Raw genomic sequence first — 14,993 nt, 5'->3', positions numbered from 1 at the left:
ACGCAACGCAAGTCACTAACTACAATTCCGTATAGATTCATAAGCAATGCTCAAGTCCTCTGTCAGCTCTCTGACGGTTAATTTGCGTTTATTGATGAACTTTCCTTTTACTTTATTAATGTTTTCATCAGTTTTTCATGTCGACGGCCTGCCACTACGTTCTTTATCCGAACAACTGATGAACTCACCAACTTTTCTGAAATGTTCATGCCACTCGTAAGCGGCTGTCGTCTGTTTTTTAGAGTATTCTTACCGAAACAGTTCCTCAACATTTCCAAGGTTTTGGCACCGTTGAATTCATTTTTAACGCAATATTTAATGCAAACTCCGATCGAACACTGAGTTGTTTGACCTTTACGGCGACATAGACATTGCGCAGCGAAAAAAGATCCAGCGCCTCCGCTAGCTAGGTCAAGTCATCTGAATGAACCCTCCGGCTCTGAAGGAACTCTATGTGGCACATGCTAGTGGTAGCAGAGGAATAGGAAGGCCTGCTCTGATGGTTAACGATCTGATGTTGGGCACACCTACTGAATGCTTTTGCACCATGGGTTCTCTGCTAGCGAATCTTCATTTGAGAACTCAAAGAAATTGTATTTAACATTTGCGTTAGCTCATCTCATTTATGTTCTCTGCCAGCTGATCTTCAATTTAAATATGTTATTTAACATTTCCGCATTCGCATATCATGAACATTTCTGATAGCAAAATGCGAAACTGAAATTGTGCACCCTGCGTTAGCTTCATTTCACAACAGGGTGCATATATTGTTCTTCACAGATTTCTTGCGACACCCTGTTTTGTTTACTTAACCACGGTGCCTGCCTGTAAATAAACGTCATTTAAATTATGCCGTCCAGTAACAGTGTTGCAATACTTAATCAATCCACTGGGTAAAACAATTATAACAGCAATTAATTATCTTCCGATCAGATAGTGGCTGCGGGATTAAAATTTTATTGCATGACTTTTAAATTTAAATTGCTTCCGTTATCCCCTTAAGTCAAGTTCTTACTATAAAATTTAATTTCCCTCTTTTCTATGATTCAGTAAATTAGCGTAAAGTTTTATAACAAAGCTAAGGCAACACTTGGCAGTTCTGAGCATTTTTATTTTCATGTGGAGAATCAATGCGGAACGAACTGAAACAGTTTTTGTTGTGCTTTTTGTGTTGGAAGAAATTATTACAAGAAAAACAAATAAATTAAAAATTAACGTGAAAGGGATAAATATAAAGATAAAGTGCGGAAGTAAAAAATAAAGAGCATTGGCGACATCAAGAACTGTAGATTTTTCCGGTCAAGGGGTGCTCTAGACAAGCGCTCGCCAAAACGACAAAATCGCAAGCGATAGCGGCTAGCACACATTGAAATCGGAATCAGTTTGCTTGGATATCGTATATTTCTCGTACGACTAAATATTGGTCATTTACAATAGTGAATCACGCAGTAACAATAACAGTGAGCAAAAAACCAACCGCCATAAAGAACAACAACAACCGTACTGTTTTATTGGCAATTCGGCATAGCGGCTGTCGATTCAGGACTATCATCATCGGGTGAAGTACCACAAGGAAGTAGATTTAAGTGTAAATAGCGCATTTAGCGCCAACAAAATCTCCAGCTACGGGGTGCCATAGGGCTCTAAGTCCAATAATTGCGGTCACATACCAAGACAGGCAGGTGAGTAAGCGTTTTAGTTTTATTGCGCTTAGCCAGATAGCTGCCTAATTTTATGTGTTAATGTGGGCTAATCGGTGCTCTGCATTTTGTAGTATTGCTACAAAATGCAATTAAAATATACCCATATTTCCAGTTTTGTTAATAAATAATATTGTTTTATTTTTCTTTCTTAAATTTACCAATTGCTGCGAGGAAGCACGTGCATACCAATACGTGTCTTTCATCCCCAAATTACGAATAGAAGAAATAGGGATAAACAGACAAATGGTACCATCTTAGCTTAGGCTCAATTGGCGCACTTTTTCTTCAATATTCGATAATCAGATACCAGCAAAATGTGTGTGAATACCTATGCGTATATAGATCCTATTCCTATTATGTTGTTTTTTAATGAAGTTGTTATACTAAAAATCGCCATTAACAGGAAAAATACTCTTCAAATGCTGTCTGTCTGTCTCAATGCGCTTTTTTTAATGTTTTTTTAATGTTCCATTATATATAATACAAATGCACATATGTATATATGTATGTATAATTGACGCTTACTCCCTTTAAGAGTTGTTTGGCCGAGCCCCTCCTCCTATTTGTGCTGTGCGTCTTCCACAAACGAAGGAATGCACTGTGTTGTTTCGTCTCCGAACGATGGATGGTTTTTTATGAACAACTTTTTCATGCTAGCAATACTCTCGGAGGTTCGCCATGGCCTTCAGAGGGCGACCGCTATCAAAAAGAACTTTCTATCATTTGGAGTTTTGTGCCCGGATTTTGCGTTAGCAGGCCACATGCCGCTGGAGTTAAAAGGCAAAGGCATATTTCAAAATATAATTATTAAAACCTTACTGCTAAATACTAAAAATAAACTATGGGGTTATATAATACCAGATATGATGAAACACCTGTCGCTAAGTAAAAAGGTCAGAAAAATAATCTAATTGAAATAAAGCCGTGAATCCTACAATCGGTGCATGCATACAAATACCGAATTAATATTCATACATATATGTGTGTACACATGTGTTCACAATAATAGCAGCGTAACATTAGAGTGTAAAGTTAGAACATTCCTACGATAATTCTACGTTACCGAAACGACCCGGATTTATATCTGCCACTGCCACTCCAGCAGCATTCCAGAAAAATTTATGGGATAATTTTCTGATATTACAACGACGTCATTCCAAAAAGTTTCATCAAAATCGGTTCCCTGATTTCGGAGTCCATAGGGAAACGCCAAACATACTTAATCTTGTACACATACATACACGGTCATAGGCATATAAATGCACACATTTTAATTTAATACTGTGTTAATTTTTTTTTTATTGTCATTGACTTTGTTTAAAATTTACGATTTTGAAGGTTTACGTATATTCATTCCCATATTCAAATTTTCTTCTATGCAATAAAAATTACCGTCAATTATTTACTTCCGATTTTAGTTATAAGTTAAGAGTGGGCACTTAAATAGCAAAATTTTAAAATGTCCATGCTATTTGAAGATTGAGTTATTTTTTCGTTAAGTTGAAGTGATTGAAATTAAGGCTGGCTTCCTAAACGTCGCTTTGCAATTTAGCACTGAGATGCGAAAACCAATGCGATGCAATTTTTTCATACCACTGCGATGCTTTGCATCATACAATTCTGTGATGAGTAATTTGCGTTTGTGGTGCGTATCAATGACTGGGAGATGCGAAAACCAATGCGATGCAATTTTTTCATACCACTGCGATGCTTTGCATCATACAATTCTGTGATGAGTAATTTGCGTTTGTGGTGCGTATCAATGACTGGATTTTGGCATTTAGGAAACTTAAATGATTCTCTTTTTGTTCAGAAACATCTGACTTTGTACTTTTGCAGCCCAACTGACCTTTAGGAAGTTAACCCGACTTTTTGTATTCAAAAGTCAAGTGTGCTATTTATGTGTCCATGACTGTAGTTCTATACACCTATGTCACAATAGCAGCAGCGTGACGTATTGTAAAGTTTTGGTTATTTTTTTTTTATATCATTTTTTATTTATTTATATTTTATATAATTTTTTATTTTTTTATATAAATTGTTTATTATTTATGTATAAATTTTAATTTTTTATTTAATTTTTTTTTTTCATAAAAATATATAAATTACAAAATCCTCCAAAACCCATATAAATAAAAGCTTCAAGTTTTGTGCAAGATTAAAAAATGTTCTCCAAATTTCAAAATTTTTTCAGAGTCATTCAGAATTTTTCCAATTTAATTTTGGTATATATAAACGGCGGCCGCCGTAGCCGAATGGGTTGGTGCGTGATTACCATTCGGAATTCAAAGAGAGGTCGTTGGTTCGAATCTCGGTGAAAGCAAAATTAATAAAAACATTTTTCTAATAGCGGTCGCCCCTCGGCAGGCAATGGCAAACCTCCGAGTGTATTTCTGCCATGGAAAAGCTCCTCATAAAAATATCTGCCGTTCGGAGTCGGTTTAAAACTGTAGGTCCCTCCATTTGTGGAACAACATCAAGACGCACACCACAAATAGGAGGAGGAGCTCGGCCAAACACCTAACAGAAGTGTACGCGCCAATTATTTATTTATTTATTTTATATATAAATTGTACCAGTTTAAATTGGCTCGAAATTCGGCTTTCGAAAGTTTTTTATATGGAGAAAATGCATTACCTGCAAACTAAGTTTCAAAAATCAACGCATTTTTTCAGCGCGACAGTATAAAGTTTGTAAAGGTTTGTCCATTAGGGGTCCTCGGCAGACAATGGCAAACCTACGGGTGTATTTTTGCCATGAAAAAGTTTCTCATAAGGTTCCCGTAAGTCCCTCGATTTGTGGAAAAACATCAAGACACGCACCACAAATAGGAGGAGGAGCACCCGAAAAGGGCGTAGTGCCAATTATAATTTATCTTATATACATACATACCCAAATTGGGGGGCATCAGAACTCGTTTTAGAGGCATGGTTCCTTCGCCAAAGTTTCTTATTTTGATCCCAAGAATATGATTTTCACAGAGCAATGGCCGATTTTTTTGCCTCCCCACAAATCGACCCGGCCTAATATATATCTATAAAGTTCAGTCCGCACCGAATCTAGCACTTCTCTAATGATTTTTTAATTTATTTATTGAGGTGTTTACGCCTGCCGGGTATTAACAACCTTAACATATACATATGTACATATATGTATTCTTAAAATAAGTCACCCTGTATAAGCTTTGTTTCTTATCAGTTGTAATATAATTTATAGTAAAATGAAACGTTAGCACTGAATATAAACAAAAGTAGGTATTTTAATCTTCTCATTAGTCGCTCTTTTTTAAAAATTTTATTTTTATATTCAATATTTATTTTAAAATAGCTTTCAAGTACTAAATATAAACATATTTCTAATCATATTTTCTTACAAATATTGTGGTAAAAATTACGCGCAATATAAAAACAAACATTCTGCAAAATCTCAGGGCAATAAAGCTCAATTGCAATTAATTTGCATTTATCCCCCACTCACTTTACACAAAATGTAGCATTTCTTTGATTCATACACTTATCGCACACACTTAAATGCGCAGCATTTTTACGCTCATTTCCTCTCCTCTCTACACCCTCTTCGCTTGTTTATTATCTAAAAAATATTTAAAAATTATTTGTTTTGCTTTTGAGGCTTCATACAATTATTTTTCTCTTCTTCTTCATTTACTTGCGGTGTTGTTGTTTATTTCTTATGCTCGTCATTTATCGCACTCACATTCAGTACACATGACAGTCATTCAAGAACGTGTATATATGTATGTATGTATGCAAGGTATCCTTCATTCGATGAGGAATAGTAGTGTGGGGTTGGTGGTAGTAATTCGGTGTTAATTTCTTCAGTTGCTAACTGATTTGAAACACTTCACAATTCATGACTTCTTGTAAAGTAAGAAGTGTAAAAATGGAGATCATCTACAGTGGCTCACAGCTTATTTCGTGTGGCTGTATGTTAAACTAAAGAATTGTAAAATTATTTTTATTTGATTTACTTTAAAAAAAATTTAAATGCACAATCAAAGATAAATTATTTCTAATTACAAACATGTATAAATGCATTCAAATTTTTTCTGCTTTAGTAGAATATTTACAACAAAAACAGAATACTAGGTAAATTGACGTCACAGCTTATTTCGTGTGTTCACTTTTACCGTTATCGGTGCCAGTAAACCGGTTAGCAATTATAGAAATTTGTTTTGCATAGTATATTAGATTATATCCTTATTTAGTTTACACATTGAAAGTAGTCGGTTGTCCAGCTTAATTTAAAAACACCGTGATGGGTCGTCGTACGTCGATTGAAAGGCGCGAATTAGTGATTACGCATTACAAAAATGGAAAGTCGCAGAAAAAAATTGCTGAAATTGTAAGTTTAAGTACTTCCACAGTACAGTACATTATTCAACGCTTTTCTCGTGAAAAAAGAGTGGTTGACAAAGGCCGCCAAGCTCCAAACAAAATTTTTACAGAAGCTGATGAAAGGTGGATATTAAGAAAAATTAAAAAAGACCCACGAATTAGTGCGCCAGCTTTGACAAAAGAGGTTGAAAAAGTACTTGATAAGTCATGTAATCCTGAAACAATAAGAAGAATTCTGCGCAAAGCTGATTTCCATGGTCGTACAGCTCGAAACAAACCGTTTGTTAATGAGCATAACAGAAGATTAAGGGTGGAGTTTGCCGAAAACCATGTTAATAAAGACCAAACATTTTGGAATGACGTTATTTTCGCCGACGAAAGCAAATTCAACCTCTTTGGTTCCGATGGAAAGTCTTTCGTTTGGCGTAAGCCCAACGCGGAGCTGGACCCGAAGAATCTGCGTGGTACAGTAAAACACGGTGGGAGCCATGTAATGGTTTGGGGCTGCATGTCAACAGCTGGTGTCGGAAACTTGGTTTTTATCGACGAAATTATGGATTTATTTATTTATTTGAATTTATTAAAAAATAATTTACTACAAAGTGCTGAAAAATTATGCATTCGGGACAGGTTCAGGTTCTGTCAGGACAATGATCCGAAGCATAAGTCGGAATTAGTGCAACGGTGGCTTATATGGAATTGCCCTCATGTGGTAAAAACGCCAGCACAATCACCTGATCTCAATGTAATTGAGAATTTATGGAATATTCTGGATCAAAAAATTATAAAACATAACATAAGCAACAAACAAGATCTAAAAACAGCATTGCAAGTGGAGTGGGAGAAAATATCTCCTGAATACACTGGAAAACTTGTTAGCTCCATGCAATCCCGGTTAAAAGCTGTATTAAAACAAAAAGGCTACCCTACAAAATATTAGATTAGTAAAAACATAATAAATTAAAAAAAAAATCATGTTTTTTCTAGTTTGGTTAAGCACACGAAATAAGGTGTGACGTGGATTTTCTTATAATTTTGATTTTGCTATAAATATATTATTTAAGAAGAAATAATTTAAGTTTATTTATGTATGTTTGTAACAAGAAATAATTTATCTTTGAATGTACGTTAACGTTTTTTTTCTAAATAAAGTTTATACAAAAATATTAAACTTTTTTATTTTGATAAACGGGCACACGAAATAAGCTGTGAGCCACTGTATATTTATATTCTCTCACTGCATATGTACATATGTAGCCTTCCATAATACGGTCGGCTTAAAGCCATCTGACATATTTCTTTTCGTTGTGTTTGTTGCTATGACTTTTTATTCACAGTGGTTTATCTTCTTACATATGTATGTATAGTATATTTTTAAACTGATATCGCTATCTGGAAAGTGATAAATTCACTAGGCCTAAGTTGTTATCGCTTTTGTTTCATTCAATTCGTCTCTAAAAATTAAATTTTAAGATATTAACTTTTAGCAAAAGTAATTGTCACACATATACATATATACATACATAGGTCTGGTGTTAGATTAAATTTGCTGGAATGGCACATTTTTTTGGCACGTAGGTACTTATATTCAGGCAAGAACAATAACAACCTCTGACTACCACTTACATTAATCAATGCCAAAAACCTTGTCGGGACGACTTCTGACGAAACAAATTATTTTTTTTGATATCTTACAACAGAGTGTATTTTTAAGCTATAGCTGTGAACAGTTTGAATTATAAATAGTTTAAATAAAATTAAAATCTAGCAAGCTGAAAGTGCCGGTGCTGGTTGGTCTCTGAATTTGGCATTCCCAGGAGAAAATTTTGTGAATACGTCAGTAGTTTCGCGCTTAATGTCGGATGGTTCGCCGTGCTCAGGAGTTTGGCTGTGATTTATGGGAGGAGCCTGCTTTAGAGGCTTCAAAAAATCGATTTTTCGTGGTTGTTTTTGGGAAGGAAAGAAATATTCGATTGAAACAAAACTTTCAGGTTTTATTGTTACATATTTCAACAGTCTTCTCAAATTTGTTCATTAAAATATATATGTCATATTATGCCTGGTACAAGCATTTTGCCGAGGCTCCTCGAGTGTGCATGTGTCATGCGGTGGGAATATTGCAGATCGTAATTTGTATCTGAAACCAAAAACCCAAAAAAAATTTTATTTTAGTATAGTATAGCATCTAGTTAATCCAAGAAAATTAAACAAAAACTGAGAAATTCAACAATTTTTCGCTAATTAAAAAAAAATTCATTTTTTTGGAAAAACAAATTCACTTTAGATTGTTTAAAAAGTGGGTTAATCATAAATTTTTTAAGGTTTTTTAGGTTCAACTAGAAGAGACTTTAATTCCGAATACAATCAATGTAATCTCGTTTCGATAGGACGTTTAACTTTTTCCCTATCTCTCCCGCCAATTAGGAAAAATCGTAAAAATAAAAAACCGAGAAATCGCACTTCGAGCGATCCGGCTGCTCGTATGCCTGCTCGACGCTTGCTCACAATTTCTTCTGTAACTCCGAAAATATTATTGATATTTTTAATTTGCTTCTGAAATTTTGAGGACACATTCTTGGATAGTTTAGGAAGACATTTATGCATAACAAAAAGTCGATTTTTTGAAGCCTCTAAAGTAGGCTCCCCCCTTAATAATTAAGTTTTTGAGCTTACAGAGTATTCTAATTTTTCTTGAGGGTTGGGCTTGGTGGCCAGAGTGGTACCTGCGTTAGCACACTTTGTTGGATCCCTGGTCACTCGGGACTGGAGGGAAGTGAAAACGCGGACAAGTGTGCTAGGAAAGACTCTGAGCCTGACCTTCGGCGTGTGGTAGAGAACACAAACATGAGCGTAATCGCCCGAAACCAATAGAAGGTGGTCTCTGTCTAATAACTGCAGGGTCTGCATAGCGCTCTGGCCAAAAAAGAAATCTTAAAAGGTTAAAATATCTGCTTGGATTCAACGGATCAATTATTAGCGCCCTCACAGGTAGCGCTAACTATTTAAATATTATTGCCTGAATATAACCTTCTGTACTAAAAATTCTGAGAACGGTTTTTAATGTTTTGAATATAGAATTTCGCAAAGCAGAATATCGCAGTACAGGCTTTTGAGTACCGATTATTGTGCCACAAATATTTCCTACCCAACCCATCTCGCCACCTACGTAACTTCGAAAAAATCAAAAACAAGTGCACCTTTTTTTTAGAATTCATTAGATTTTATAAAATACATACGAGCATAAGAGGAATGAAGTCCTGGAAAGTCCACAAAATAATAGCAGTGCCGGCATAAAAAAAATTCAATGTTAAATTATCAATAACATAACGGTTCTATTTCAAAAATCAGAAAAAAGGAACCGCGATTATTCATGAGGTATAAAAGATACAATATATATTTAAAAAAAAATTTTGATGAAAGTATGTACAAAACTACGAGTCGCAATTACCCAATAAGCCGTGTAGTCTTCATCGTTGTCGAGTATAGCCTGGAAATCTTCTTCATGCTTTGAACCAGCTTTTTCTGCGTAGTTCGTCGACAAACAAGACTAGATTTTGGGAACTTGACGCACGAGTTCCTTTAAATCATGGACTAGTCTTCCAGCAAGATGCGTTTTTATATTTCCCCACACATTTTCAATGGAGTTGGCGTCTGGGGACTGGGAAAGCCATTCCAAATACTGTGACGCCATTTTCTTGTTTTGTTGTTTCTCAATGTGTTTTGCTGAGAGCAGTAGTTTCGATGATGTGGGACGGTTGGATATCTTCGCCTCCTTCAGTTGTAGTTCGATGGTGTTGATACTCACATCTATTCCCTTTTTAGCAAGAATTGATCGTGCTTGGCGTAGTCACAAAGAAGGGCCTAGCTTAAAAAGTTGGGCGATCACTTTATCCTGCTTTTTTGTGGTCACTCGCTTCAAGCCGCGCTCGGAAAAGTCATCAACATTTTTGTACACCTAATACCGCTGATTCCACATCACAACGAACTTTTTTGATTTCTTAATCACTTTTGCAGCCAAAGCGTAAGATAATTTCGGCCCTTTCGATTGCGTGCATAAAAATACCGCCTCAAAACGCTTCGCGTACTTCTCACTCATTTCTGTTTGGCTGAGTTTACGGGAACGTTTCGGTCGTTCGAGTTAGCACTGGCGTCGTAGCCCTTGAGTGGGACCATTATGCAGCAAAAAGCCGAACGAAATATAGCTAGAAGTTACAAGAAAACAACCGGTTCTTTTCTTCTGACTCAGACTGTAAGTTGCATTGACCTTTCCGCAGTTAACATAAAGGGTGTTTTTTTAGAGGTTAGGTTTTCAAGATGAAATAAAACGTATATAATTTAATGTTATGGCCAAGAATTTTCCTTTATTATAAAGATAAGGGTTTGCCATTATGTTTTAAAAATGATTTCGGACAAGTGGCCGCCGCGGCTGGCTCGAATAAATTCCAGCCGAGAGGCTCAATTTTCGACCACTTTTTGCAGCAATTGGGGCCGTATGTCAGCAATAACGCGCCGAATATTCTCTTCCAAGACGTCAATCGTCTCGGGCTTATCTGCGTAGACAAGCGACTTCACATAGCCCCACAAGAAATAGTCCAGCGGTGTTATATCGCACGATCTTGGAGGCCACGCCACAGGTCCACGGGGCGAGATAATGTGCGCACCAAAAGCTTCCTTCAATAAATCGATTGTTGCGTTGGCTGTATGGCATGTAGCGCCGTCTTGTTGGAACCAAAGGTCGTCCACATCAACATCGTCCAATTCAGGCACGAAAAAGTCATTAATCATGGCTCTATAGCGCTCTCCATTGACTGTAACATTATGGCCGGCTTCATTTTTAAAGAAATATGGACCAATGATTCCCTCTGCCCATAGAGCACACCAATTTTTGAGGATGTAACGGCGTCTCAGCAATGGCTTGTGGATTATGTTCACTCCAAATGCGACAATTTTGCTTATTGACATACCCATTCAACCAAAAATGAGCTTCATCGCTAAACAAAATTTTCTTGTGAAAATCGGGATAGGTGGCCATCTCGTTTTGGGCCCATTCACCGAACGTGCGACGCGCTTGATGGTCGTTCGGCTTCAATTCTTGCACGAGTTGGATTTTGTAAGCCCGCAAACCAAGATCCTTCCGCAAAATCTTCCATAAAGTGGATAGGCACATCTCCAATTGCTGCGCGCGATGGCGGATGGACTCATTCGGGTCTTCTTCGATACTCTGCTCCACAGCAGCAATAGCGTCTTCGGTGCGCACTGTACGACGTCTCTGAGGATGCGTATTATCCACTAGAGCAAACGTGGGGCGAAACCGATCCATGGTTAATCGAATTAGTGACTCTGATGGACGATTATGTCGACCGAATATTGGACGCAGCGCGCGAACTGAACCATTATTTTCGTAATAAATTTGCACGATTTGCAAACGTTGTTCAGGTGTATGTCTATTCATTATGAAATGGCAAACCAAACTGAGCATAAATCAAGTGACAGCTGTCAAAAAGACCATCTACGAAAAAAGTAGTGCCAACTGGAAAACCTAACCTCTAAAAAAAACACCCTTTATTTGAATCCAAAGTAAACAAAAATTAAAATTTCAATTTAAGAAAAACAAATTAAAAATTAGTTCCACATAAAAAAGATAAAAATATAATATATTAGAAGATTTTTTTAAACATAAAATGGCTACAAGGCTTTATTAAACGAGAAAAGAAGCAATATTTCGTTGAATAAACGCGATTTTTCAACAGTGCATCACAGCTTCGTGGCATAAAGTCTATGAGATCCTCGTTTTAATGGGATTCCTTTCCAAGCCTCTTTTACTGCTTCACTCACAAATCTGCCTTACTCACAAATCTCTAGAATTGGTTGGTTGAAAGACTGAGCAGGCCAATACATAGCCTCAACCCCGTTGACCCTAACCCATTCTTTTGCGGCCCTGCTTATATGTTTGGGATCATTATCCGGCTGATGCACTCATTACAGTGGCATGTAGTAACATTACATCGTCTAATATTTTCACACATGCCATTTAATTCGAGATACCTTCAATCAAATAAATTGGGCCTACTCCGCTAAATGAAAAGCTACTACCCCATAACCATAACTTGAGTGCCGCCATGGTTGACCGTTTTTGTGGTGAGACGGGGACTGCATCCCGTGTTGGGTGATCGCAAAACATACTTCATGAGCCTGTACTACGAAACCATTCGATTTTGCTTTCATCTAACCAAAATGTATCTCGCCATTCACTCACGGGCCAGGGTCCATGCTCTTCTGCCAACTCTATATGGACTTTAAAGTGTTTTTTTGTCGGCAGCGGTACTTTTCGTGCACCACTTGCGAATGATTTGTGTTGCATCAAACGTCTACGCACAGTTTCGGAATTAACTGGCAAACTAAGGTTGTTGCGGATGACCCTGGTTGATGCAAATGGATTAATTTTCCAGTGGCGTCTTATATTGCGATCGTCGAATAAGAAATATTGGGTTGAAATATTCCACTAAAATATGGGTCATTACATTTTTGACGTGATAACGTCTTATAATTCGATTTAACAGGCTGCACGCACGAAAAAATGTGTCGTTACCTTGCTCATTAGTGTTACCTTGCTCATTTGTCGTTACCTTGCTCATTTGTCGTTACCTTGCTCATTTGTCGTTACCTTGCTCATTGCCGTTACCTTGAATGAACTACAAGCGAAAGCGCGGAACCAACAAAGCAAATGAACGGCAACGTTCGACATCTTGCTCTCTCCTACTTAAGTGAGCGTATATATGTATGTATATGCGCATATGTACATAAACAAATTCATATATTTGTATTTGCATATGCCTTCTTATTGATTATTATTAATTTGATTCACTTAAAGAATTTAAAATAAAACCAAGTTTGTTAATATTACCTGTTGTTTTAATGTTATTATTATTAATTTTTTTATTATATGTATATGAAGGAAAAAATGTATGCTACTATTTACCATATACCTTATAAGATATGTTGTATACTAATATATGTATATAAACATGCATATGCAAATACAATTTCGCGCAATTTTCAAAAAGAACAAATCTATATGTAAAGATGCATACAAGTCATATGAACATATCAAATATACGAATCTATTCCGTACGCAAGCAAATGTAAGCTAATGTGCTTGAACTGCAAGCGAGAGCGCGGAACGAACGACAAAGAGCACAATCGGTCCCCGCGTTCGGCAACGTTCGACATCTGGCTCTGTCCTACTTGAGTGAGCATATATATGTATGTATATGCGCATTTGTATATAAATTCACATACTTGTATTTGCATATGCCTTCTTCCTGTGTGGATGGTAATGAACCATTTCTCGGTTGAGAATAGGACGATGATAGAAAAAGTAGGAAATGAAAGGGAGTGTTGCGAGTGTAAAGTGTCTTTAAAAAGGCAAATCGATGATGGTGCCTCTTAGTGTTGTTGACTTATTAACGTCTGATGCACAATCGAAATTGAAGATATCTTTCATGAATTTGATAAATGTTTCGTCATTTTTCACGTTTGTGTAAATGTAACTGGACCTATTCCATTGCAATTCCATTTACCTCCTCCTCTATATCCATACAAAATATCTATCAAACAAATAAAATTAAAATTTTGTTTTGAAAATTGCAACCATTCCATCAATATTTTCTTATGACGTTGTCACGTTAAACTATCGTCAGTAAACCGACTTTACAGACAACCTCTTTTTTCTAAATTTTGTAAGACTATATTAATAACAAATTTTATTTGAAACGAGTGTTTTTCAAATAAATTAAATCAACTTGAGGCCAAATTAGAAAAACTTCAAAAACAGTGTGACTTTTTGAGATACCTGCCCTTTTATTCATTATTCTAAAACTCTGCCTCTTTCGTAATATAATTATGTACTATATCGCATTCTTCTCCCGTTTTTTTTAGTCCATTTTGTGGCACAGTGTTATCGTTGTTTGCGTGCCATAAACACGCAACAAATCATAACAATCGCTAGAAATGCGTTTCAAACGTGCTTGACGATTTTCATTGCACTTTGTTCGCCGTCGAGTATAAAATGATTGCCACGCTTAGTGTTTATTATGAATGTTGCCATTTCTCCGGTCGAGTCTTCACTTCGAAATATCAAAAGAAATGACAAAAATCGCCAACTTCGCCACATACACGCAATCGATTGCAAAAAACGCAAACGTTTTTGTCAACTTTCAATCTGAGGCAAACCGCGCCACTCACATGCCGCCTTTTGAAATTTGAACCGTTTGTTATGCAAAGCAATGCAAAAATTGAATGCAAAACACCTGTACATGCATGCATATGGCTATTAACTTTCCTCCACTAAAACTAAATTGAAGTTTAATAAGTTTCTGGTTTTCCTAATAATGATTTTTCTATAATTTATAGGTTTTCTGCTCGAGTTAGGGTTGAACCCACAAAAATCGAGCTAACAGCTCACGCACCACGTTCAAGTAGTTTAAACTGGGGCTGCCAGATGGAGGTCATGCGACGATTAAATCTAAGACCGCTATTTCACCTGTAAAATCTACACTTGCATTTTGTCAAAAAAGTACCAGGAATGGTTTAATAAAACGCGAAATAATTGTTTAATCATCATAATTTATTTTGTCGCTTTCAAAATAGGCTCCATTCGAAGCATTGCACATATGCCAACGATTAGTCCAATCATCAAAGCACCCTTTAAACGCGTCTGAAGAGATCTTCTTCAGCTCCTTCAGCGAATTCTCCTTAATGGCCTCTATCGACTGGGTAAAGGAAAAAGTCACAGGGGGGACTAAGTGCGATGAATACGGTGGTTGTTCGATGATATTTCTCGAGTTTTGGTCAAAAAAGTCGTCGCACAAATTGGGTCGTTTCCTACGCACATTCACTCTCAAACGTCGCATAACTTCCAAATAATATTCTTTAC

The 14,993-nt window shown here is 36.5% G+C and overlaps 1 protein-coding gene across 1 annotated transcript in view; it reads left to right on the top strand.

Annotated features, from left to right (window-relative positions):
• The first annotated feature begins 943 nt into the window (after positions 1–943).
• LOC128861302 (probable protein phosphatase 2C T23F11.1) overlaps positions 944–14,993 on the top strand; it is a 51,599-nt gene continuing 37,549 nt past the window's right edge. Inside the window, exon 1 of the mRNA XM_054099344.1 lies at positions 944–1,682. The gene's annotated coding sequence lies outside the window, so the exon portion shown is untranslated. The remainder of the gene's footprint in view (positions 1,683–14,993) is intronic.

This window comes from Anastrepha ludens, chromosome 4, assembly GCF_028408465.1.
Source record: "Anastrepha ludens isolate Willacy chromosome 4, idAnaLude1.1, whole genome shotgun sequence".
Taxonomy (NCBI): domain Eukaryota; kingdom Metazoa; phylum Arthropoda; class Insecta; order Diptera; family Tephritidae; genus Anastrepha; species Anastrepha ludens.
The sequence above is the reverse complement of the archived record's forward strand: the minus strand, read 5'-3'. Positions and strand labels throughout refer to the sequence as shown.